Consider the following 27,133-nt stretch of genomic DNA (forward strand, 5'->3'; position numbering starts at 1 on the left):
AAACGTAGCCAAAACGACGCAGAAACTGGCTTCTAGAGAAGCTTTTATTGTTATTATTGTTATTGTTGTAGTTGTAATGACAAAGATAGCCGAAGCGTCGCTGCGGCCGCATGGCTCCTGAAGTAAGAGAGACGGAGACCAAAGGCTCGGTGTTGCTGCCTTCCGCCCCATTCATGGCCGATCCCCCATAGGGGTTGTTTTTAATTTTTATTTACATAAAGCTTGTCTGACGATGTCCCCTCTATGCCACAATTGTAAGAAAATTGAATCAGTAGGCCACTACTTTTAAGAGCGGAGCTGTTTAAGCCGGCCGTAAGTTGTGTCGCGAGCCGCGAAAACCTCGCCGAGCTATGACGTCACTGCGTTGTCTAGCAACCACCTCGCGGAGCGGCGTGTGCTTCGCCACTTCTCCGTGCCGTGCACATGTTGCCTTGACATGGGACGTTAAGGAGAGGGAAGAAGAGCATGCGCGCGGCGCGCGCAGTGCTCGGGAGAGGGAAAGAAAAAATGAGAGCGAGAGAGAGAAAGAAATTGTAGCAGCACCAACGAGGCAACGCGCAGAGCTGCTGCTGACGCCACCGGTTTCCTTGTTTCCCCGCGTTCGCGCGAACGTGAGGTAACCGTGTCCCGCGTTCGGGACACCTTTGTCCGTAACTGTACGGACGGTGTCCGTAACTGCAACAGGCGCCTCTCACATAGCTTAAATAGATAAAGCTCGGAGCCACCGCGACGGCGGCACATCTCTCGTTGACTCTGTGGCGAATAAATGTAGCCTTGTCAAGGGACGACCAAAAAAGATCCTGACACCCGAAGAAGAAGCCGCTCATCTTGAAGCGCGTCGCGCGGTGAAGCGAGAATCTGCGCGCTGGCGGCGAGCCGATTCGGAATACCGTGCCTAGCAGCACTGCGCATTTCCTAGCAAAACTTAGCCAAGCCGAGTAAAACCTGGAAGAAGCTATGTCGATCACCTGCGCCGCTGTTTACTCCAGTCCTTGAACCACTAGTGCAAGCTGCCCACGTTATTTTCTATATTTTTAGACTTGTTATTTTTCTTTTTTTATGCATAAGTGTTCTTGCCCTTTCTTTATTTCTTCTCTTCTACTTATTTTATTTCATCTTTCACCCTAATCACCTGGATTATCGTGTCAGGCATTTGGCTGGGGTAACATCTCCAGCTCTCATTAAAGTATTTCTCTAAGATGCATGTGACCATGAAAGATGGAATTTTGAACGACTGACGTTGGCGAGCTTTCACAGACGCTGGCATCACTGCAGGGCTCCAAAATGAAGTGCTGAGATGGCTTCACCACAAACCGGGAGCAGGAAGGAGTGCTCTATCGTCATGCAGGCAATGATCAGATGACCGCAGGCAAGAAGGAAGATATCATGGCGAAGCTGAAGAAGTTATGATTTACTGATGGGGTAAGTTGTAAAATTGTGATTAAAAGCAGCAACGTGACTGACAGCAGAAGGATAGGGTTTATTACTGTGCACTCAAACTGCATGTTCACAGGTCTGCCAACGACATAAGATGGCCGTAAAGGTTCACCGCAGCGAATGGATTATTTTTCCGCAAGAATGCATTCAAGAGCAGAAACAGGAAGCAATGTGGAAATAAATCTGATCTGCCTTACCGAAACAAAGCAAGAGTATGCAAGTTTTACTTTGCACTATCCGAGCAACTTAGAACAATAACGTCCTGTAAGAGATCCTGGTAATAACCTATACTGCTAGCGTCCTAAGCAATAATGTCAAGCTCGCATGGACATAAGCATGAAAGAAACCATAAGTGAATTATTAAGACTACTGACAAGCTTTGTACTTACACATATCAGGCGGAATGTGAAGGCGTGATTTATGACCCGTCCAAAGTTAGCGGAAGTGTAAGCTAACAATAAGTCAAAGAGATTACGCGCGGATTTTCTGGAAACTTTCTATAGCCCTCACAAGCGTGTATACAGCCGTTTGCCTCGCAAACCCCACAGTCCTAGCAACCTGCGTTTTCCTTTGACGCAGTATAGCAGTCGTTCTTACAAGATAATTCTTGTCGTTTCAACGCCTTAGGATTTACGGTATGAAGGGGAAAAAAAGCAAGTTTAAGCAAACGAGGCGAGACAAACAGCCGGTAATGCTCTCAGCTTACAGGCGTCTTCTTTATTTACACTTCCTTCAAAAGCAAAAACCAACGAAAACAAGCGTAGTCAACCCGCCACCACTCCGCCGTCTCCGACTCACACGGTCAAGCACTTGTTTACCGCTTCCACAGCGTTTTCCTGCTTGGACGCCTCGCGAATACCGCACGTCGTTTCTCCGAGCGTTTAAAAAACAGGCTAAGGAAAGTTGCTTAAGGCAGTCGGCGAGGCGCAGACCTGAGGCGGCAAGCGACACTCGCTAGTTCCGCCCTGTTTTCACGCTTCGGGCGACACCGGAACAGCGTGACACACATGCACGAACTGTCGCGACAAAAGAAAGACTCGAGTTTTTAAAAAGCCCGAGTCTCCCCGCACGTCTTGGGGCCACTCGCGTTTCCTCTTTTCGTGAAGCGGGCAAAATCTTGGCGTTAGGAAGACGTCAGGCACGTGGCGATTAAGCGGCGCGATTAAATTGGAAGGAGGGCATGGAAGGAGATATTCGTACGATTAGATGCACGTTCTCGTACTTTGTTAGAAACGAAGCAAGTTCTCTATTTCTGTATTCCTTATCTTCTCCAACGCAGTGCCTGGACGAGCTATTTAAACTGCAAACTCAAATCTCGTTGCTGGAAGAAGTTACTCTTTTTTTTTTTAGTTGAATCTCACTCATATCGTTTTAAAGTTTCACCTGCTAAGATTAGGAGGAGGAATATAGCGGTAATTGCAGGTGAATCTAGTTCTGCACAGGCACACGGGTAACTGAAGCACCTAACGTCTCCTATAACGTGCGTGGGGCTGAACATGCTACAATGTTAAATTAGCATTATATAATATAGGATGTGTATCGCCAACGTTGTACCAGAAGAGGTTAACAAGTTCATTAGGAGCAAAATATACAGCCCGAAGCAGGTACAGGATGCCTCAAATCCTTCAAGACCACCCCGCAACCACAGAGCGGTCCTTCTACACAAAGCTCGACCGGTGGCGTTTCGCGAATAGCCCAAAATGTCATCACTCACGCTGAACAGATCGGCGTCACTAACAAGATTCAGGAGAAGGTGAAACATGCACTTCCCCACCTAAAAGTCCAATGTTCTTTCGGAGAAGACAAAGTCATAAATGCTAGCGCACGCAACCGCCTTACGTTACAAGCGGTCAAGAAGAGCCTTGCGCCCATCTACGACTATGGGCAGTGTAATGAGTAACATTTCACATCACTGAGAATGCGAGAGAACGAAGGTGTTGGTGACGTCGTTAGTCCAATTTTACGTCGTCACGCCGGAGTTCCCGTTGACAGTGTGAGAATACAATGCAGTACGGAGAATTCTGATTGGCTGAGTTCCTTGTTCACGTAAGAATAGCACAATGGACACAACAAGGAGCCATAGTGGTTCAGGATAGCCGTTCTTAATAGTCGCCGAGTGTCTCACGGGCGTTTACTGGCAGCAGTTATTGCGCAGTCTAAAACAGCTCAGCAGGTAAGGATAGACCTAGATTTCTAACGGCGTCCCCCTCCTATCGGCAGCCTTGTTTGTCAGCTGTCGAGAGCCAATCCAGGCACGCTCGCGCTCTCCTTGTATGCAGCCCTATAAGTTCGTATTGGATGCATATGGACGATTTCCAACAGCCGCCACAGACAAACGAGAACATGTATCGAGGCCATACTTTGCAGCAACCGAGTAGGCCTTGTGTAAGTGCTGGTGGTAAAATTCTAAACGCGGGTTCAAATCTCAAGTATTCGAAGGAAATCGGTTGCCGGCAGAAAGAAAGTCTTCTCAAAGTTGCTAACAGTCCTCATACAAACTTCTGCTGCAGACTTGAGTAATCTGTTTCCAGCATGAGCTAACGATCGCTTACTGGAAAATTCTTTCGAGCTTTCAGAGATCACCTTTTAGTTGACACCGTTCTTGATCTATGCATACATACGCCGTTTGCTTTTAGATATACTAAAGGTGATTTTTTAAATTATTGTATTTCCCGGCACATTTGGTGCGTTCACTTGACTCGACTGCAATCCGCTCCTTCCCTGATGCGCCAGCTCACATCCAGCCAAGATATAAGCGTTGTTTCTTTTTGACAGTGATTCGAGCGGGCACGCCTACATCCACCGCGGAACCACACATTAATTTTACTGCACAAGCACGTGGCTTTTTGAAACGTTGTCTCGCAATTTTTTGCAGTATATCTTATTGTTGTTTTTGCTGTTGCCCTGCTTGCTGTCCTTACTTCCATTGTCGTTGTCCTTGTTCCAGTTCTTGCTGTCCTTGTTCTAACTGTTGTCAGCATTGTTGTTTTGCTGTTGCTTTGTTGTTGCTTTTTGCAGAAAAGGATAAACTTCTAGCCTTCCATGGGTATTAGCAGTATTCTCTATCCTGATCCCTGTTTACGAATTCGACATGAGTTTCAGTATTTCAATTTGCTTCCCGTATTAATTAACAAGGTACTAATTTTGGTGACTTGGAATCGCAAGGACAGCGCTCCGACTATGTTTTGGTTCCCGAATTATTGTGTAATTACGCGCTGAAATTCTGTCATACATTTCCGCGTTTATTTTGCACAAATTATGCGCAATCAATATGAATTCCACGTGGTTCTTGGGCAGACGACACTATATATAACATATAATATAATGAAAATGTTATTAACTAACTCTAATGATATCGAAAGCAAATGGAATGCGCACATAAACGTTTCACAGGTTCGTTTCCTACTGCAGTTTTACGAGCGTCAAGGAACCAAGTGGAAGTCTTGAACTACAGGATGATGATAAAAACTTTTACTCAGAAAAAACCAAAAGAGCTTTGGTTAGCGGAAGACTGGTCAGGTCCCTAGTCCGGGACACCGTTGGCAAAAGCCGCTGCCCACGCTCTTTCGACGAGGGCTCATTGCTCCTCCAGATCCGCGCTGGACAGGGCCGGCTGCCAGCCCTCCCAAGTTGGCTGATTTATTATGGTAATACTGCTATTTTTGTGACAAATCCATGCCATACGGCATGAGTCTGGCTTCTAGCCTCAAAATTACAAAATTAGAAAATTACAGGAGATACTGCGCCGACCCACAGCAGATGGAGCATTGTCGCAGTCGCACAGCTCCCGTAATCAGAACGGAGCAGAACGCTTCACATTCTTTTTCGTGTCTTTTATTAGTTCGCTCTGATGAACGTAGGAACAGCACAAGACAACAAATACAGAGAAGATAAACGCGCACAGCCCTAGTTCCATTCTGTCTTGCTGTCAGGCAACAATGAAAGCGCATACGTATGCATACACGTCATTGTTGTCGTCGCAGCCGTCATTCTTGTAATTGCGCATGTCGCCCCAATTTCCATCGGTGTTGCAAGCTGACCGTGTACCGTGCATGCGTGCCACTAAACACACTCGCGCCACTCCGTGCAGCATTGCTTTTTTTTTTTAACTTTCATGCTCAGAGCTTAAAGTATTAGCAAAACTTCTTCGAGCGTGCACTCCGGTACCAGAGGAGACGCGATCCCGTCGCCACCTGCGCACGCTAGACACGCAGCCGCAGCGCGAGCCGGTAAGTTTGTCAGGGCCCCGGCTCTTCTGGATTACTACTTCCTCGGTCGCAAAAAAACGGCGCGCCTTGAAACATGGAACTACCTAGAAACCAAATAAACGCTTCCTCGCATTCAAGATAAAGGAATCCATGAAAAAATGGGGGGAAAAGACAGAACAAGAAAAAAAAAAAAACGCTGCACTCTGAAACACTCGTTCTGTTTGAGCGTTCTCTGCACGCGTGGAACACAATGCCTGCAGGGCGACGGCACAAATTTGTCATCGACAAGTGTCCGAATAAATAACTATACAAGGATGAGAAAGAAAGAAAGAAAGAAAGAAAGAAAGAAAGAAAGAAAGAAAGAAAGAAAGAAAGAAAGAAAGAAAGAAAGAAAGAAAGAAAGAAAGAAAGACACGGCAGTTGAGAGGGAATGTCACGGTTGTGCGACCGCTCAGTTTTTCGTCGTCGTCGTCGTGCATTAATGCGCCGTGACACGCGCACGCGACGGGCTTTCATTTTTTCCGCGTTTCTGCTGTTGAACCCGAGCAGGCCTGTACGTCACTTCGCTCTTTCGGCCTCTCCGTCGGTTCCCGTCAGGCAAAACGACCCTCGCGTTTAGTCAAAGTGAGCGCCGAGATATTCATCAGCTTTGTCCAGTTGAATGTGGTCGTCGACTCGCTTGGCTCCACAGGGTGGACGGCCGAGCTATCAGCATCAATGACCGTAGATTCAATCAAGCGAACGATACTCCGGTGCGAATGCACAGGGCCATTAGTGCTAAGCATGAACAAGTGAGGCTGCATTCAGTGTACCCGTCTATATCAAAGCGTTTATAGTGACGGAAGAATCTTTCGTCGTTGAGTACACGAGTACCGGGTGCCTGACGCACGCAAAGTTATCCTTGAATTGCGGCATTACTGCGGGGAAAAGAGAAATGTCAGCTTTTTCCTTTCTTTTTCTTTTTTTTCCCATTTCTTTTCTAAATTGACAGCTTTCACACGCGCTGGAGCCGAACGCAGTATACTCACAACCACACTGCTGGCGCATCTAAGTACACGTGCGTGAGGAGATACGCAAAATGTTCTTGCGTTAGCGCGTTTTATGCGGATGTATTTCCTGCATCCTGTCCTCGTATAGTACAGGTGCCATGTATTGGAGGCTGTGTACGTAACTTCTTTTATTAGCAAACCGTCACTTGTCATGTTCATCTTCTTCTCCGTGCCCGTCCCCTTTAATTTGTTTGCACCAGAAAGAACTAGCAGGTCAGGGACACGCTCTATATGCTGACCCATGTGTACAATAATTAAAATAATCCTTATAAGTTGGTCGCGTACGAACAATTGCTTGATTGCAATCAAGCACTTGTGGGCAAACTACGTCTTTTTTGTGATCACAACCATGGGGACCATTCGGAATCGCTAGTTTTTCTTCTCATGCGCACTGGTTATGCAATGTACGTAGGAGCGGTGGTACTGGATTGCAACCAGTGTTACCAGACGTCCCAAAGCAATATGCTCCTCGTCGAAAAACAAGAGCCAAATGTAGGCACATGTGCAGCCAAGCAATGGCAAAAAAAACTGTCACAGAATGTCATTGCTGGTGATTAAAAATACCACTCACAAGTCCACACATATGCGTAGTTTGGTTAGCTTTGATAATACGCAATAGCCTGATCAAGTGAACTTAGGACAAACTGAGCATACTTAATAAACTACACATTACCGCCATATCGAAGCTGCCAATTCGGTTGAAAATTGTCACATATTGTGGCGTTCAGTTCTTCACTGGAACGAAAAGTACCTCTGGTACGCTACCGTTGAATTCAAATTTATCTCCACGCTTAAAAGGACCTGTTCGGCATCAAGATACTATCATCATCATCATCATCAGCCTATATTTTGTGTCCACTGCAGGACGAAGGCCTAAATCTACACGCTGGACTTTTTCCAGCTAGCTTTGCGCTTAGCCACAGAATTACGCCTAATCTCTTGTTATCTCTCCAACTTGGTTTTCAGGAGCACTGAATTAACTCCTTGTATATCCTCTTAATTTTGTCTGCGTCTCTCTGACGAAACACGGAGTCGAGTATGGCTGAGGCCAAGACTGAGTGTGAGGACTGGCTGAGACGAACATACTCAGCGGCACGAGCAACCTTGAGCTGAAGCCGAGGCCATGGGAAATAAATCACGACGCTTGCACCGCGCGTGCTCGCTGAACAATGTAATGTTGAAAAACACATCGTGTCATAATTCGAATTTTCATTAAATTTATGTAGTCCAGAAGCAGCCATGAATTCGAATGATTCAAAGTGCGGCCAAAACTGGTACTCAGTACACAGGGATAAGTAGGCATACTTTAGCGGATAAATGTGCGCTATTTAGTAACCCAATTTCGAAATGAATACCCTATCCTAGCAACAAACTACCACCGGACATAAGTATTCTAAGCACTGCGAAGTCTAATGAAAACTCCGCAAGACAAAATTATAAGGCAGTCGCTCACGTTCAGACGCGATTGCATCAATGAAGTGCACACTCACTGACACTCCCGTCCAAAAGCACTCGCGAAATGAAACGCTGCCTCTTAAATTTGGGTGTGTCCACTGCGCGCGCTTATTCAACGATGCATAACATTTCTTGGCGAGCCACTTCCTCTCCCCGCTTGCGCTGGTCCGATTCCTAAGGCAGAAAACGTTCTTGTTTACGGAAGCTCAGAGCGAAGAGGCCTACTAATCCCATTTATCGGACTAACTCCCGCATAACGCGCAATATTGTTCTCGTAGCACCGCGCCGGGGAAAACATGCGCCCCTAGCACCTGGAGCAATCAGAGGGAAAGTACTTCGTTATAATGGCGAGGGCAAGCGAAGATATGTCGGTCAACTCTGCCGCCACGCTCCGCTGAGCCACCGCTGCCTGACATACTCCACGCTACGTGCGTTCAAGGGCCACATCCCCGTTTGTGGGGAAGGAAGCCAGCTGGCCAAACCCAGCCTAGTCAAGTCGAGCCGCGCCGTCTCACTGGACGCAGTACACGAGGCACACCCTTGTCCCCGCTCCACGCGTGCTTTCACTTTCGCTGACCATTCGACCGCACCGACATTCATTTCTTTATTGGCATGATAAAAAAGAAAAACTCCGCCTACATTCCACCCTGTGAAAGTGGATGTACAGTCAAGCTGTTGCCGACGTTATGCAATCACAACCGACGTTATAGACAAGTACCACCACCGCAACTCACGTTAGACTGTGTTAGACATTTAAGCATCACCAGCACAAGCGACGTCCGACAACCACAAACTGCTGATGTAATACTTTTATTTGGACAGTGTTTGCCATAATTTTAATTACGGTCGCAGCACGCGCTGTGCGACAGATGCAACGGTCAAGGACAGATACATCAGAGAGTTTTAGATTAGGGGGACGCAAGCGTTGGGGCCTCCTAGCGCTTGGAGGCCTCAACGCTTGCGGCCCCCTAATCTAAAACTCTCTATTGTGTGCACACGTACGCTACGCACGCACGCACGTGTGCGGAAGTGCAGCATACACCCTCATTCTTCTAGGCCTTGCGCCATGCGCAAGCGCCTAATTAAACTAATCGAATTTTTCAAAGTAAATTTAGTGAGAAAAATCGAAAAGTACGACTTACACACAAAGTGTAGATATTGCTACGGAACAGTATTTGCCTTGACGAAGAGGCGAGCAGTGTGAAGACGACGACGAAGATTAGAGGCTACTGCGGGCTGTGGCTTCTTGGCCAAGTGCGGCGCATTTCTTTGTAAATATACTTGTATATAGCTTTTCGTCTGCGTCTTCCTACGTAACATATCTGGTGGAGGTGCGGGGTAACCCGCACGTACGACCGCGTCCGGCGCCGCTTCTATTGGCCTGGTCTCGCTCGCTCCGTCCGACGCTATGTTGCTGCCTGTGATCCCTTCCAGCGTCGGAAAACACCTCAGGTGCTACCTGCCGGTCATCTCCAGCCGATCACCGTCCCTGTAGAACCGTTCTTTCGTGTTGTATTAGACCTCCTTGGCCCCTTTCCCACGTCATCTTCGGGGATCAAATGGGTAGCCGTCGCAACTGATTACGCCACCCGATACGCTATCACGCGGGCTCTCCCTACCAGTTGCGCCACTGACGTGGCGGACTTTCTCTTGCGTGACATTATCTTGGTTCATGGCGCCCCGCGACAGCTGCTTACTGACCGTGGTCGAAACTTCCTGTCGAAAGTTATCGCCGACATTGTGCGTTCCTGCTCCACTAAACACAAGCTGACTACCTCATACCATCCTCAAACGAATGGCCTGACGGAGCGGTTAAACCGTACCCTTACCGATATGCTGTCCAAGTACGTTTCCAAGCCCCACCACGACTGGGACATTGCCCTTCCTTACGTCACATTTGCGTACAATTCTTCCCGGCACGACACCGCCGGCTTTTCTCCATTTTATTTACTATACGGTCGCGAACCGACCTTGCCTCTTGATACGGCACTTCCTCCTGCTGCGATCTCAACAAGCGAGTATGCGCGCGACGCCATCGCCCTCGCCGACCATGCACGCCAGCTTGCCCGTACTCGACTGACAGCCTCGCAAACCACTCAGCAGCGTCAGTACAACGCCCGCCACCGTGACGTACAGTTTTCGCCTGGTGCGCTCGTGCTCCTGTGGTCGCCCTCTCGTCACGTCGGACTTTCAGAGAAGCTCCTTTCGCGATACACAGGGCCCTACCGCGTGCTGCGCCAGGTGACGCCTGTGACGTACGAAATTGAACCTGTGAGTTCGACCTCGCCGTCTACTCTGGCATCTAGTGATGTCGTGCACGTCAGTAGGCTCAAGGCCTACTACACTGCTTCCGAGTCCGGCCTTTAATCGCTCCGGGACGGCGCTTTTGCCGCCGGGGGTAGTGCTACGGAACAGTATTTGCCTTGACGAAGAGGCGAGCAGTGTGAAGACGACGACGAAGATTAGAGGCTGCTGCGGGCTGTGGCTTCTTGGCCAAGTGCGGCGCATTTCTTTGTAAATATACTTATATATAGCTTTTCGTCTGCGTCTTCCTACGTAACAATATGATAGCTTCGAAATGTAAAGCGAATATACGAGAAAATTGCATGGTTCTGTTACGCGGAAACTCAGACAAATCCCTTTTCCAACTACCGCTTGAGGTCTGTCGGAGTGGCCGCGGCCGCTAGGCGGCACTACTGTTTTTCGATGAGCACGCGCCGACGAAAAATCCCGACCAACTAAAGGCTAAGAGCTTCGCTATAATATAGATGTTAGCGTACGATTATACGGCGCAGACGATAGCGTTTCCTACAAAAATTACTTGAGGGAACTCTATAGCGCTAGTGCAAAACGGAGTTGCAATGTCAGCCAACACATAAGAATGATGGACGAAAGCTGCTTTCTCGCATTTGTCGGAGCCAAAAAGTTCCCAGAAAGGAACTTTTTCTAGGGACTTCTTCCCGGGGAATCTTGCTTCTCTTGCGCCTCAAAATGTGTCTTTGCGTAAATACCAAGGAAGACGACGCGCCTTCCTTCGCCCCCGTCAAAAACGGGATCATAGTCGCAGATGCGAAACCACTCAGTTCTTGCGCATACTGAAGCCGCTTGCGTCCCCTAATATAACTCTCTCTTTTTTTTTTTTTTTTTTTTTTTTTTTGCAGCCAAACGCACTCCACGCTTCAGAAGAGCCCCTAACTCTCCGCGCGCGAGCCGCGCATGCGCCGCCAGCGGGATAGTGTCACAACGGCGGCGGGGGCGGCGCCGACGGCGTGGCCAATCGCGTCGCCATTCGACAGTGCCTAGAATGGCGAACTGATCGCCGTGTGATGGTTGCAAATTAACTTGATGTCCCGCAGCAGCTTCGCCCGTCTGTGGCACCTGAGCCTTGAGCCCACTGGCGGCGCTAAGAATGAGCTATCCGATACTGTCGTGCCTAACGGCTTTACGTGAAGCCATCTGATAACGCCAATAACGTACGACGTCTCACATGACGGCTTCGCTGGGCGCCACGAATTTCACGACCTTGTCGTGTGGCACGGCTTGAGAGATGGTATCCACACCTGCTCGCTTCAGCGATGCAGTTTCGTTGCTTCGTTTGCCGCTGCGTCCTTGCGCGTTTGTCCTTTGTTCGTGTATAACTGTTTTGGCTTTGCCCTTGCCTCGTGCACTTGACAACGTGAGGTCATAGCCGCGTGAACAAATGCAGAAAGAAGGAGAGAAGCGCTTGTCCCCGTATGTCTCTTTCTTACTGTGTATATTTTAGTTCACGCTGCTATGCAGCTCATGATGCAAAATGAACTAGTGCAATTTTTCACCTCACTAAATTGACAACGCCTCTGATGTTACAGATGCAGCGAACGGCACAAGTTTGCTCCACCGCATAACTCAGGCTATAGCGAGGATTTCTAAGATGCGACTTCATGGGATTACTTACCTTTTTCTTTTTTTTTTTCTTGGAGTGGCTTATGCACACTTGACCCATGTCAGACGCCTTATGCTGTGTCTCTATTGCAATCATTATGACTGCGTATTCCTCGAAAAAGTTGTCACTCGACGGAGTAACATTTAGTAAGCACGCAATGGACGCCGCTGTCATCTCATAGAACTTTTAGGGGCGAAGCTCCTTAGGGTGTGAGTCTGTCCCTCCTCTGTAGTATGTAGTAGTAGTAGTAGTAGTCGTAGTCGTCGTAGTAGTAGGTAGCCACATCTACTTTTATGAGGAAAAAAAAATTCCGAAAGTTGTGTCCGTAGCGCGGAATCGAACCAGGGACCCCTCGCTTCCGAACGCGCGGCGCTAACCACTACGCCACGAAGCGCACATGGACACACGCACCACGATGACAATAAACACCCAACATTAACGAAAGACTGCGCGTTTCTAACGCGTTTGTGCTAGCGCGTTACGGCCCGTGCAAGAAGCTGGTGTAAGACGCTGTGGCCTCTCCGCCTTACCCCCGTATTCATAAACGCTGATGGCGTCGGCAAACGCGGTGCACGTTCCGGCATGTGTAAACGGCTGCGTAAGACGCTGTGGCCTCTCCCCCTTACTAGAGAGTACTGCACGTTTCTAACGCGTTTGTGCTAGCGTCCCCTTAAGCGGGAGATGGTGCAATTATAATGAAGGGCGTTGTTATAAAATAGGAATGACGTCACATATGGCGCGTGTCATTGGTGGAAGTCAATCGTTCGATTTAGTGCGGCGAGACTGGGCGAATTTTTTTTATCACGAAAATCCGCTGGGATACGAATTCTCGAGTTTCAAAGGAACTCGCTAACTTCACCCCGCTGCACGTTTCACCCTTCGATGTAACGCACACCCCTGCCTACTCAACCCAAGCCTCCCGGGGAATAGGCTACATTTAAATCAAAACGTCCTCCCTCATTCAGAGGTCCTACCTGAATGAGGGAATGACCTATGTCCCAGCAATAATTTCGACAGGATGTTGGTCTACAAACCAATGCCCCATCAGTGACTTCGACAGCAAGTTGGTCTATAAGCCTATGTCCCATCAGTGGCTTCGATAGGAAGTTGGTCTATAATGCTTCCGCACTGAACGCAGAAAAAAAGAAAAGCCGAAAAACGAAGTGTATTGGTCGCGTCCTCACTTTTATTTTTTTTTTTCATGTGTCCCATGTTATATAAATCTCTGTCTTGCATTGGATTCTGCGATTTCTTCATTTTGCTCGATCAATTTATTTTCTTTATTAAGTTTATTGGCGCTTGTAAAGCACATTATGAACATGGAGCCTTAATACGTAGATGTATACAGTTTACAGAAACGCGCGGACGCGAGCCTCGGTAGCGACATATCGTGACGTTGTGCTTAATTTATCAAAAAACGCGCAAGTCTTATTGCAGTGCATGGCCGACCATGTTCTGCTTACCACCTGACGTAACGCACGCAAGCAGTAGCAAAATCGCCAATAATGCAATACTGTAGCGTTTCTTCGAAGGCAACGGCCAAGCAGCACAATAACGTTTCCAGCATGTGATAGTGCGATGTCAACTATAACCTATGCTAGCTGAAATATTCGTCAGCCACGAACTACTTTACTCGCTTCACACCGACTCGCTCAAGACATTTGCTTGCGTATGCCTCGACCATGCAAATAGAAATGGGCATATTATCACCTTTCAGAGGATACCTTCACACTGTGGTGTGATAGGGAACGAACAGGCTGACGCTGAAGCGAAAGCTGCTTTAAATAATGCGACTGAAGTACACATTCCATTCTCACGAACAGACACAAATGCCCTACTTCGTTACGTAATACGCAATTTTACGTTGGAGCACTGGGCCCAACTAGATCGTAAACACAAGCGAGTGCATAAATGGGGCTCAGAAATGACAGTACCGCATTCCTCACAAGCTCAAAAGAAGCCAAACAAGCATGGTGCACCGGATTCGCCTAAGTGTCGCATTCACGAATCGTTATAGACATATGATTGGTTGCAGTGACACTAGCCCAAATTGTGAATACTGCCAGGTACGAGAAACACTTGATCATATATTCTGCGTTTGTCCCACCTACGCGCAAGAACGATAGAAACTGATCTCTTCAATTGCAAAAGTCGATAAGAGGCCCCTAACAGACGAGTTTCTTTTAGGTCCTTGGCCCAATGCAAACGGCGCAGCCCTGATAACCAGTGCCGCTTTAGTCTTTCTACAAGCCACTGGGCTGGACGCGCGGCTTTAGAGATGCCACAACGTTGTAAACTTGTATATACACACCTCCTCCTCCTATCATCACCTTCATCATCATTTATTAACCCATTGCCTCCCCGTCCCTTTACCCCAGTGTAGAGTAGCAGGCCAGAGCAAGTTACAGCTCAGGCCGACCTCTCTGCCTTTCGGTACATAAATTTCTCTCTCTCTCTCTCTCTCTCTCTCTCTCTCTCTGCTTGCGTATGCCTTGTACTGAACGACAAAGCCATTCGCACCACATCTCATCAGACACGCGACCACTTACAAGGAAAACCAGTCCGTCACGGTCGACGTCTCGGTCGATAGCTCAGTTCAACAAAAAGTGGATTCGCGGAAAATAATAGCAATCTTGAGAAGCGGGAAGTGGCGAAGGATTCGCATTTTTTTTTTTTGTCAAATCAAGATGTCCGTGGGTTTTCTTTTTTTTTTCGCACTGAGGAGGAAACGACGTAATGCACGGTCCTTGAGATTTCCCGCATCCATAGAGAACGCGCCACGATGCACGGTCAAAAGTGCTTTCAGACAGAGAAATAGGCCAGACGCGATACCATCGTCTCGATCGCCGACTGCGATGCGGGAGCACATCGCGTCAGTCGATCGAGGCTCGTATACACATGCAAAGTAAAACTGCCGCTCTATTGAGAGACACACCCCTTTGGCCGAGCCTATACATTTCAAGGCACAAACGCGCACGCGTGCTACTGCTGGCAGCACGCGACGGGCGTTATGCAAATAGCACTGCCTGCGACTTGCAACGTCGCCTCGCGTCGTCGTGATCCAGGAAGCGTTTAACACGAACGCAGTGAACTGATGGTTATTAAATTCAAAAGGCTTCGAGAAAAGGGGGAAATACTGCGCCAGCAGCTGCTGCCGCGTCTATCCGCTTCATGCTCCAGGTGTCAGGCTATAGCTCTCCGTTTACAAGTGCGGAAAGATGTCGCTATTTCAAGGCCACTGAACTTTACTACAGAAGAGCTGAGGGAGCGTGAAGGCGTCCTGGTGGCAAGTGGCCGTCACGAACACATCGCTACTACATGCGCTTCATGTACGACAAGTTTACGCTGAGCTAAGTGCGAAGATCTGCGTATTTTATGAGCACATTGAGGGCACGTCAAGATAATTCCAATGCACCAAGCCAAAAAAACACGACGATACGATCTTATGAGAAAAGTGATGCAACGTAACGCGTGCCCCGTAGTCTACATACTACACAAGGCAGGCGATAAGGAGAGAAAACACGCATGAAGATGCACAAGATGCGAATGTTTGGCAAACATTTGGCCACATGCATCAACGACTACCATTTTCGATGCCCTTGCTGCGACGCAGCAAGGGCATCGAAAACTGTAGTCGGTTGATAAAGATCCTTCGTTTTTACTCTTGAATGAAAGAGAAAGAGAGAGAGACAGACACTTTATCTTCCAACACTACGACTCCGCTCAACTAATTATAACCAGCCGCTATAGCTCAGTGACTATCGGTGCGCTGCGTTGCGCTGCGGAGCACAAGGTCGCAAGTTCGATCTCGGCAGCGGCGGTGGCCGCATTCCAGCGGGGGCAACATGCAAAAGCGCTCGTGTACTTGACTTAGAATACACGCAAAACTGCCGCGTGACTGGCCGCTCGAGGCAAATTGCGTGTATTCGGGGGTTTCTTTCACGCTCGGAAAAACACCTTTATGTAGCACGTATTGAACAACAGAAACCTGTATCGGGAGTGTTTCATGTTGATCTACAATTTTCTCTTCGACACTTTTCATCTAATTGTAATATTTGATAAGTTCATTAGTTAATTAAGACTAATTATGTAACTGACATTCAAAGAAAAGAAATGAAGCTGGACAGGCCATGTAATACGTTGGGTAGATAACCGATAGACTATTAGATGTACAGAATGGGTGCCAAGAGAAGGAAACCGCAGTCCAGGACGGCAGAAAACTAGGTCAGAGGATGAAATTAGGAAATTTTTCAGGTGGAAGCTGGAATCAGCTAGCGCAAGACAGGGGTAACTGGATATCGCAGGAAGAGGCCTTCGTCATGCAGTGGACATAAAGATAGGCTAATGATGATGATGTAATTAGGCGGAATGCAAAAAAATAATATGAGTATCTCCAAGCGACGGCAAACAACATAACCATGGTTCTGTCCAGCTACGTGGCATCTGCATATTTTTCAATCTTGGGACACCCTGCATAATAGTCGAGTGGATATTTGGATGCGTCGCGTAGTGCCGGGTGTCTTGGCGCCAGGTGCGCTGTCAGTGGTCATATCTCACCTGCTCTACGTCGCGTTAACGTACCCTTCTCTGTACAGGCGTGATCTGTTCTATGATGCGGAAGAGGAAATCGGCACACTTCTCCCTGTTTCTTTTTTTCCGCAAGAAAAGTTTAACAGTGTAGGAAGAGAGAAGGTGGGGGAGCCTTGCACCAAAAAAAAAAAAAAACGAAAAAAAAAAAACGGCGCATGCCCCTCCGGTAACCGGTACATGCCCCGGTACATGCCCCTCGATTCTGTCTCATTCGGTCTTATTGCGACCGTAAGGTCTCCTGGAAATGTCAAGAATTAAATACTCCTATTCGCACTCGAAATTTACAGCATTCGCGCATCCCGATCTACTTGTTTCCTTACTAAGAATGGCTACGTTTTCTTCCCCCGAATTACCTATGCAAGGTCATTAAAAAATATTTTGCTTATTAGGGATATACGAGCTGAAGGAATTCCTGTGCTAGAATCACGCAGGCAGGGTCCTTTTCTTTCTTTCTTTCTCTTGTTCATACCTACGCGTACTGTGTAGACGTGCAAAGACGTGCACGCATACCACACACACGTTCGAGGCACAGCGAGCAAACACGCGCGCGCGCACGCCGGGCAGACAATGCGTCACGGTTGTTCGGTTTCACTTCGAGTGCACGCGTATATACGCTGGGTTCCCGGGAGGTGAGGTAATTACAAACACGTTCGCACGCCGGCCCTCGTGCCGGTGACCACGTAGCGCGCTTGTCGTCGGTGTACGCGAGCAGCGGCTTCGCTAAAGAGATTACGCACCACGGGGGACAGGATGTTTGCGTTAGAATACGCAGAATACGAGCTCTTCTCTTTCTTTATTACATTTTTTTACGGTGTGCTGGAGCCTGCAAATGGAACCGGCTGCAGTTGCTATCCTAGGGTATTTAGCGGGTTACCTGTAACTCAAGTGAAAAAACAAAAGGGGAAAAATTGCGCAGGACCTGTTGAGAACCATGAATCGATTGATTAGTTCAATTTTTATGTGAGTGAGTGAGTGAGTGAGTGAGTGAGTGAGTGAGTGAGTTACTTTAACGTCCCAAGCTGGCGCACGGGCAATGAGATACGTCGTAGAGATGACTTCAGATTAATTTTGACAACCTAGCGTTTTGTAGCACGTACCTAAAGTTTAGTACGCGATCGCCTTTGCGATCTGTCCCATAGGAATGCGGTCATCACAGCAGGGAATCGAACCCGCAACATCGATTAGTGATTGACGTTTATTTTGATGAAGTTTGTTATCAGCTCCGATTGCCCTAGGGATACTAGGAAGCAAGCAAATCAAGCCACACACAGTGATTTGGTTTCCAGCCCACATGGGACAGATCGAGGGTGCCCCGCCCAACCTCAATCAGTCGGCACACAATGCTGCGCGAGGGGTTATCAACCGCGTAGCTACGAGTACCGGGCAGCGTGACGTTGGGGGTACTGACAATCGGGACTCTCCTTCCTCGTACAACGAAATTACTAAGCACTTTTACTTGGCTCGTAGGATCTACCCCCTCCCACATTGTAAACTCAATAGACCTCAGGCTTTAACACTAAGGCTTCTACAGACAGGGGCATACTTCTTCACAAAATGTACCCCGAAATTCAGACAACAAATGCATGTGCACTATGCAATGACTTAGCGAGCTTACCTCACATGCTCTGGTGGTGTCCCGCGTTACGCGGCGATGAAGGCAACACTTCACGTTGGGATGCGGTTCTGCGCAGCCCCAACCTCGAAGAACAGTTATGGGCTGTCCAACGGGCCCGCGACGCGGCGGAGAGGCTCGGCCTCTTTGTCCTCACGTGGGAGCGGCCCGCTGCGCAATCGCGCGCGCCCGAAAGGACCCTAAAAAAAGTTCTTCATCCATCCATCCATCCGATTAACATAGAAACAATTGACACGCGGAGACGACGTTTATGCGCGCGTGTACGTGGTAATCTGAATACTTTATCTCGTGAGCGCAAAAAAAAAAAAAAAACTTGGTCTTAAGCGAACCGGCAAAATTATTTTTACTAAACGTTTCTCTCTCTCTCATACTTGACCGAAAATTTACTATAGGCACGATAACTCTGTCCGATGAAAACAAATCACCTCGCTTCAAATATTCTTCAGTCTGTGTGCTTTGTGTTTTTATCTCCATCGACCCAGAGGTGCCTAGCTGTCAGGTGAGACATGCAGACGTCCTCTATTACCGAACAACGTTCTCCTACCAGAACCGAAGTTTTCAGCTTGTAACGAGCTTTCGTATTTTTGCTGCGTCGTAAGTACAATGTACGCAGTCAAAGCAAAGATTGCCGATCAAACCACCAAGCAGGACGGTATTCAACTCCACAGGAAAGCAACGCACGCCTTAAGAAGCGTGTCCCGTCAAGCGTGTTAAAAGCGAGAGCACTCTTGCTATCGGTGTCTGTCAGAGTGCAATCACCGTCTATTGAAAGCCTTTCACGGATCACTGAGCCTGCATTGGGTGGAAATGCAACAATGACGCCGGCAACTTGTCCCCGAAACCTGTCGTTACTACCGGTTCCATTTTTTCTGCGCCCTTGTAACGACCTATTTCTGATCTGTGTGTGCTGCCGGCGAAGTGCTGCGTACTTCCGCTTAACTCAGGCATCTGGCCGTTACATTGCCACTGCTAGCTTCTGCTACAAGCAGAATTTCTTACAGCTATGTTCTTCTGATGTGATTGATTGATTGATAAAAGCATGTCACCTGAACGTTTACTGTAGATCTTGCAGGTCGATACGTTATCAACAACCTACATGCAAGGTGTTTAAGTCTCAGGAACGGCTCCTGACTCCATATGTTTAGCCCTGCATCCTTCATTACTAGCAGCTGAATCAATGGCAACATCCGGTGAACGTTTCTGGGCAGATGAAAGCAATCAATATCATCGAGGGATCCAATCCCGGGCATAATTGGCTGCACTGTACGGAGAACGGCATGCAACAACACTGATGTAGATACGTTCCAAGTGAACTTTAAGAACTTCATGGTGATCAAACTGGACATGGAGCTCCCCGCCACAAAGTTCCTCATACCCACTACGCACCTTTAGAACGACAAGCCAAAGAAAGAAAGAAAGAAAGAAAGAAAGAAAGAAAGAAAGAAAGAAAGAAAGAAAGAAAGAAAGAAAAAGAAACCAACCGTGCTCTCCTGACTGGCAAAAAGTTGGGTGTCCCTAAGCCGGATTATAACAGACATGGCGTGCTGTTCTGAAGCTACCTCGTGGTGGTGGCGCAAGCGGAACCAGAGCGCACCGTAACACTGTTGCAACACGAGGTCGCACCGCTACACAAGCGGCTATACAGCTCGACAACGAAACGCGCACGGCTGAGTGGAGATCCGGAACCCGATCAGCCGAGCCCAGGCCTATAGGTCTATAGCACATACAACAACACCAGAACCTCCGCGCCGCTAATGCGTTTTTGTTGTCCTCTAGACTGCTAAACAAACGCGGCGGCTCCGCCTTTGTGTACACTGACCAACAGACTGTTCGTTCGCCGCGTGAAAACTCTCGCGGGTCCATCATCGCCGCCAACGGACCCTGGTTTTTTCAAAAGGCACAACAAAGGCCATACGCCGTCTCCACCACGGCCCGGTGTATGTATAAAGGACGCGTAGAAAGATAACAGAAGGGGGTGGGGGTACAGAAAGGGGAAGGATGGTTTGCTGGCGACACACTCGGCAGTGTACAACCGAGCCGCGGGCGTTTTTGTCTGGCGACCGGGTAACGGGCGTCGAGGAGCGAGCTGTGTTTCGTAATATTGTCGCCAAACCTCGAGGCAGCAGGAAACAAGGCACGCCGGGGAGAAGCAATTGCGGTGATTGCGGCCGCGTCTTTTGAGAGCCTCGCACCGCCCGGCGAGGTCATCGGATCGGAACAGGGTCAACGGCGCCACCGCGACGACGTACAGGCGAGGCGACACGACGACACTTGCCGAGCACGTGCTCGAGCGGGCCAGGAATTCCCCCGGCTCGTTATTGCAGATGCATGCACTCGCGTCTTATACATCCGTCAGTCGTTTCTTTATATAAAGCTGGAGGCGGACGCCGAGATGAAGTGCGTGACGCGCGATGCCGTTATACACGGAAGTCGTTATCCTTCGCCTCACTTATGGAAACGAGGAGGCTTGCGACGAACGTTTAGCTATACACTTTTTTTTGTTTTGTTTTTCTTTTACAGCGAAGCTGTTAGCCTCTAGTTTGTCGGGATTTTTCGTGGCGTCCTTACCCAAAAAATGGCAGCTGGAAAAAGGGTTTGTGTTTCGCGTAGCACAATTATGTTTTCTCCTATATTCGAATTACAATCCGATGCTATCATGTCTGCAGGTTGTGTGTAAGTAATACTTTACGAATTTCCTGACGCATTTTTACTTGGATAAATTTATTTACTTCAATAACACACCTGCGCTTGGCGGACCGCCTAGAAGAAAGAGAATATAAGCTGCACTTGCGCACCCGTGCGAGCTCGTGTGATGTACGCACGTCGCTTGTGGTGGTGGAGCTTGTGTAACGTCGTATGACGTCAGTTGGGGTGGTGGTATTTGCCTAACGTCCCGCACCGGCTTCGCTGTAAACACTTTCACAGGGTGGAATGGACGCAGTTTTTTTTTTCTTTTTTTCTTGGCATCCCTTTTTCGTGTGGCTTATCTCGACTGCTGCTATTAGATACAGCTGTCCTGCGATCAAAGCTCTAAAGTTTGTTATTATTTCAAGCTGAAGTTATGGTAAGGCGAAACACTGTGCGTCAGTGTATCGCGTTATACGGGCAAACCTGCACTTCTTTTTCTCCTATTTGTAAATAATATCAGCATAACTATTCCCACAAACAACACCAGCATTGAAGGCATTAAATCCCCTGTGTGGCATAAGCATCGTCAAGTGTGTTCGAACTATCCGCTGACCGGAATTAACCATGTCTACCATACGAGTACACGCCTATACCCCATGGCGTCCATGGCATTATTCTCACCTCATTTTCCGCCCGTTGGAGGAGAAAAACAAAAGCAGATGCTCTCACTCACAACAAAGCCATAATTCCGTATGCATGGAACTCTTCACGCATGTGCAATAGACGGTCAGTCCACGATAACTGCTATTGTAATGTCGTTATACTTTGTCTTGTTCCCATTCTCCTGCGCACTGCAGAGGAATTAGAGCGCGGAATACGTAGCTTTCTCCTGCGCACAAGCGCGGCTTAAATAACAGCGGAAGGACTACGTGCCCAACTATATTCGCGCGGTTGTGCAACTAACGGAATGGAAGCAGCTCGAACTCGTCGACACCGTCTACAGTCACAAGCAGGCCGCCGAGCGAAACACGTATTATCGTGAGCCACTGAAATGCGTATGCGACTCCCACGCTCATTTACTCATTCATCGCGTGAAGCCAAGGATGAGCAAAACGTTGTCCAAAGCACTAACAAAAGAGGGGCACAACAAGCGAGAAGTGTCGAGCTATATAGCTCACACTATCACGTCTCGTTCGTGCAACTGAAAGCATCGATCTTTTGTCAGTCGCCGTGACGACGAGTCGCCAGTGAGTGCTCCTTCTTATCGCTGACGTATAGTAACGAATCCATGTTAATACAGGCAGGCACCAGAAAGCAGATACATCACTTACGCAGGTCGCCTCGAAAACATCCAGCGCCTTTGCAGCTGCGATCTCTGACTGCAGCACGTGCTACCGTATAAGTGCATGCACGAGGCGCCGCAAATTAGGAAGCGGCGGCTGGCACGCGCCGGCGGAGTTAAACACGCTTCCGGCCATAACGCACGCACTCCGCTGCTGCAAAAAACAATGGGCCGAGAAGAGCCGCGAAAGGAACGCTCAATGTGGGTCACGCCCTTGTCGGCGTGTGTACCGTATTTACCTCCTTATAACTACCGTAGCATCTCTATAACCTCCGCTCCCTTACCCTTCCTCTTCCTTTTACTGAAGTCCAGCCGACGCAATTATATACTGTATAGTCAGAAAAATCGAGGAAGGTCACGTGTTGATGTAGTACACGTTCATAATTCAAGGTTGAAGAGTTAAAAAAAAAGAATGTCACGTTTCGTAAACGTGCGCCAGAGGTTAGTACTCCTCACGAATCGTGAGCAGGAAAACATCTTTTATTTCTCTCTCTCTCACTTTCTTTTCTTTTTTTTTCACTTTTTTTGCGATAACTGGCAGGAAAAGCACAAGTTATCGCCTAGAGCCTCAGCAAGCTGTCTCAACGTGCGCAGCTAAGTTGTGGCACTTTGCATTCTGCGGGGGCTTTCGCGGAGCTGGGCGATCACTCGGCGTATATTAATTGTGAAAGTAATGTTTACCCAGAAAAACGGGGCTGTCCTATGTCTGTGGCACTGGCGAAGGCTATTGATACTATATGATAGATCGCTCTTTCCCAAGTCGGGCTAGAAGAGTGGGCGCAGTGAGGCGACCTGCAAGATGATCAACCAATACGAACAAACTCCAAGCGTCTTATGTTCCGAGGGCTTTAGCTGCAATCACCAATGCAATTATATTTGCAGATATAATTGCGCTATAATAAGCACGGTATGCGAGTGACCCGGCAAAAAATGCGAATTTTCTCAAGAGAGCGCCGCAAACTACACGATTCTGATAACGTCGAAGACGATGGTGTCTATTAACCGGACAATGTCGCATGATGGCTTATTGCATCTCGCTATTCCGCATGTCACACGTCGTAAAATACCGAGCCTGTAATGGTGTCATTAACATTTGCGGCTCAAGGTATGGGGAAACAAAGAGCGAACACTGTGAGCCGGGCTTCTCATATACGAGACCAGTAATATTCGGGTATATGCGGCACACACGCATGAGCGCGCGCTCACTCGACGTCACAGCGGCTCGTTACGATACTTGCCGATTGCACGATACTCACAACGCGTGGCTAGCGAAACTCGAAACCGTACTTCAAGATCCATATTATTCACAAACAAATATTGCTCAACAATATTTCCCGTTTTATAGAGGTTGGAAAAAGTTATGTGTATTCTGAATTACTTACGCTACATTAGCGACACTGCGTTAGCTTAACAGGTTGATGAACTGGGGCTGTGCGCCGCAGTAATCGTGAATCAACTAGCTCCGACAAAACTTTTTATAAGATAAATTGTGAAGGTGCCGGATACTGTGAAAGAAAAACTTTCACGGAACCATCATAATATATATTCAGTTGTGCTCACACATGTATGACGGACGTTACTTAAACAACTCAGCGTTTCACCGAAAGATACAAGCGGTGGCGGTGATAACCTGCGCCCATATTGAGATCGTCCATTGTGACACTCTAAACTACAACAAAGTGGTGGAATTCCGCGATCCATCGCGCACATTAAACGCAAGTGAGCAGCGGCGTCGTCTTTCATGTGTACTGTTCGCTGCCCATCCCCATTCCGACGTGCAGGGTAGCCAGCCGGACAAAGCCTAGTTATTCTTTCTGCTTTTCTTTCCTTCGTTTCTTCGCAGCCCATTCCTCAAGGATGGGGTCCTCCTGCTATTAAAACTGCTGAGCAACTCCTACAGCCATAAGACCTCAAGTCGCGAATTATGACTGAGTGTTCACAAGTTCTTCAAGTTTATATATTCTTTCTGGAAACGCGGCGCAAACACCGCAGGAAGAGTCAGAAACATCGGACCTGCACGATCGATATATAAGCCACAGCAGGCCAGTCTTCATGATTACAAAATTAATTGATTACGCATATTGACCTTTTATAGATTATGCGTTATAGCATGAAAAAAATTGAAACATGTGTACAACTTGGTTCACTTGATTCTATTGAGTTCGGGGCCTTCTGACGCGAGAAATAACAATAATTAACCGCAGTTATACGGAGGAACAGGTCGAACTTCTCGTCAAACCTTGTAGTGCACCTCTTGAAATACCATTATATTGCATTACTCGCCGTAGCAGAGGGTTACATTTGCATTCTGCGCTATGCTGAAGACTTATCTTGTCGTCGCTAGTGAGACATATTCGAACGTAAGTTGCGTCTCTATATGAAGACACCACGACTGAAGTTAAGGGATGAAGGGTTCACAGTAATATGGAGGTTCGAAGTGGTCAACAGTGGTCGTACAAGAGCAGCCTCCGCCCCAGAGCAACGTTTCGGCAACGTTTTGGAAACGTTTCGATTTGTCCTTGCTTTTACGAAGACAAGTCCTTTTCCGAAACGTTGGCTCGATCCAGCCTGATACATACCTTGTACGACCACTGCTGACCTCTCACACACTATGCACGACAATCAGGGGAACCTCGAGAAGCTCTGTTGTTTTTTGGTTTTGTTTTTTTTTTGTTTTTTTTTTTCTTAACTACACAACAATGTGAAGTCAACAGGCAACGAAGTCAAAGAAAGCATTGGGGCAATCAACTGTATTTTTTCAGTAAAATACTACATTTCAGTAAGCAATTATATTTCGGCTAAGAAACTTCAAAACATTACTTCCCCTCTATTTCTTTTGGTTCATCATCTGTTTGGAGTACACACTATGTAGGATGTGGGCAGCTCTTACACGCTTGGGCTATGAAACTCGGGCTATGCGTCAAAAGCGCGTCGGTGTCCTTAAGGAAACATCCGCAAGCAAACAAGACGAGGCCACGGGGCTCATTTAGTTGGCATGCTACTACACCAACGCATTCCAAGCAATTACCTTCGAGAAACGTCTACTGACATTGCCAGTCGTTGGTGGAAAAGACGCCTCTGTATAGGGAAATAGGCTAACTGTTCGGAGCTCGAATGTTGACCTTCAGCTGTCGCCCGATGACACCTGACAGGCTTAAGACAATGTGACCGTTTCCTTTGTCTGCATAATTAGGCGCCAATGACGTGACTCTTATTACGGCGAAGGACAACAGTTTAGCATTGTAGAAAGCTTTCCTGACAATTGTTTTTTAGTCGCAAATGTATTTCACGCACAAGGATATGTATTGGATTTGAAGCAGAACGTAAGATATTAATAGATGAACTCAAGCGCAAGCCAGCACCATGCACACTCAAATGCAAGTGATGTTTTGTTCCTGCGAGAACATAGCCTATTTAGGAGACAGGTGGGTCGGCTCACCCCAATGTTCCTCTGTGATGCAAGGTTGGAAAGTGAAAGGCGAGCCGTCTGGACCGTCGTGGTTTTGAAAACGTGCAACGTGTTGTGCCCCGTGTCAGCCTATTTTTGACACCTGGTGTTGTTAGCTTGAATTGCGAAGTGTTTGAGACCATAACGCGTTTGATAGGAGGCGTTCAGGTGGAGCAGTTGCCGGCAACTTTTGGAAGGTTAGCTCCACCTGCATCAAGCAACGTCTGGGCAAGGCTCGAAGCTGCAAGGTGAACGCTGAGTGCAGATTTAGCGCTATTAGATAGACGACCATTCACCGTAGAAAAAAGTACTACGCTCATGGCCAACAGTGGGATTGCAGAGATAAGCGATTGCCGCTAAATGTTTTCATAGGAAATGCCGATATCTTTGGCGTTAATTAAATTTTAGTGTTGCCTTACAAAAGTCACAATGCTACGGACAATGTGTTTGTCACGTATGTTTAGGCTTGGTATATGATGCCAAGTATATAGCTATGTAGAATGTGATGCATGTCTTCTTGTGTTTCGACAGTTCATCTGCGAAAGTGAACTTCTGTAAGTGTTCTCGGATAATTCGAAGTACTTGTGCTTACTCATGCCACTGTACGTGTTCATCTGCAGTTGCTTCCTGGACACATGTGCAGAACTTTGTGTTCAAACTATCTGACTGTATTGATTCAGCGTCTTTAACAACTTTTCATCATTTCCACTTTGTTTGTCATGCACGACGACGAGGATTAGCCGGTGGTGGCAAAGGTACCAACATTTCTTACATCACGTCATATATATATATATATATATATATATATATATATCCACGCTATCACGCAGATTTGACGCTTGACAACTTGTGCACGTGGGGTATTGCGGGCCACGCAGGCTCTGACAGTGCTGTCGTGTGTGCACGCATTTCGGAGGCCACAACGGGCCTGTAGCCGACACAAAAACGACGTCAACGCATCGTACAGTGAGTAATTGTTCTCGAGCAGATGGTGAGTGCCAGCTGTGATGGTCGTGGCCCAGTGAGTATAGGACGCCTGGCTCGGCTGCCAGAAGTTATGCACTCCTCATGAACTCAGCCGCCACTGCGCATGCCACAGCTGTCCAAAGGAATCGGCGCCTCCCTCTGTATTAAATTACGGAGCGTGCCCCGTGGCTACGCATTTTCTTTTCCGTAACGAGATAATCGAAAGAAAAAAAAAAAGAAAAATACCGGAGACGATCCCGTCTGGCACAGAGGGCGTCTGAGGTATAGAGATATGATCGCGTGCGATTTATAAAGAAATGGCTCTTGGCAGGGTAGAATAAAGTTGGGATTCGAAAGCCGTTGGTATATAGGCACCGTGGTTGAACGCCACGCAGACTCTCCATTATTGCACGAGGGGCGGATTAAAAAGGAACAGTGCTATACATTTAGTCACA

At 47.8% G+C, this 27,133-nt stretch overlaps 1 pseudogene; it reads right to left on the reverse strand.

Annotated features, from left to right (window-relative positions):
• Positions 1-27,133, reverse strand: part of LOC119445999 (alkaline phosphatase, tissue-nonspecific isozyme-like) — an 87,243-nt pseudogene that overhangs the window by 21,847 nt on the left and 38,263 nt on the right.

This window comes from Dermacentor silvarum, chromosome 3, assembly GCF_013339745.2.
Source record: "Dermacentor silvarum isolate Dsil-2018 chromosome 3, BIME_Dsil_1.4, whole genome shotgun sequence".
In the NCBI taxonomy this organism is placed as follows: Eukaryota; Metazoa; Arthropoda; class Arachnida; order Ixodida; family Ixodidae; genus Dermacentor; species Dermacentor silvarum.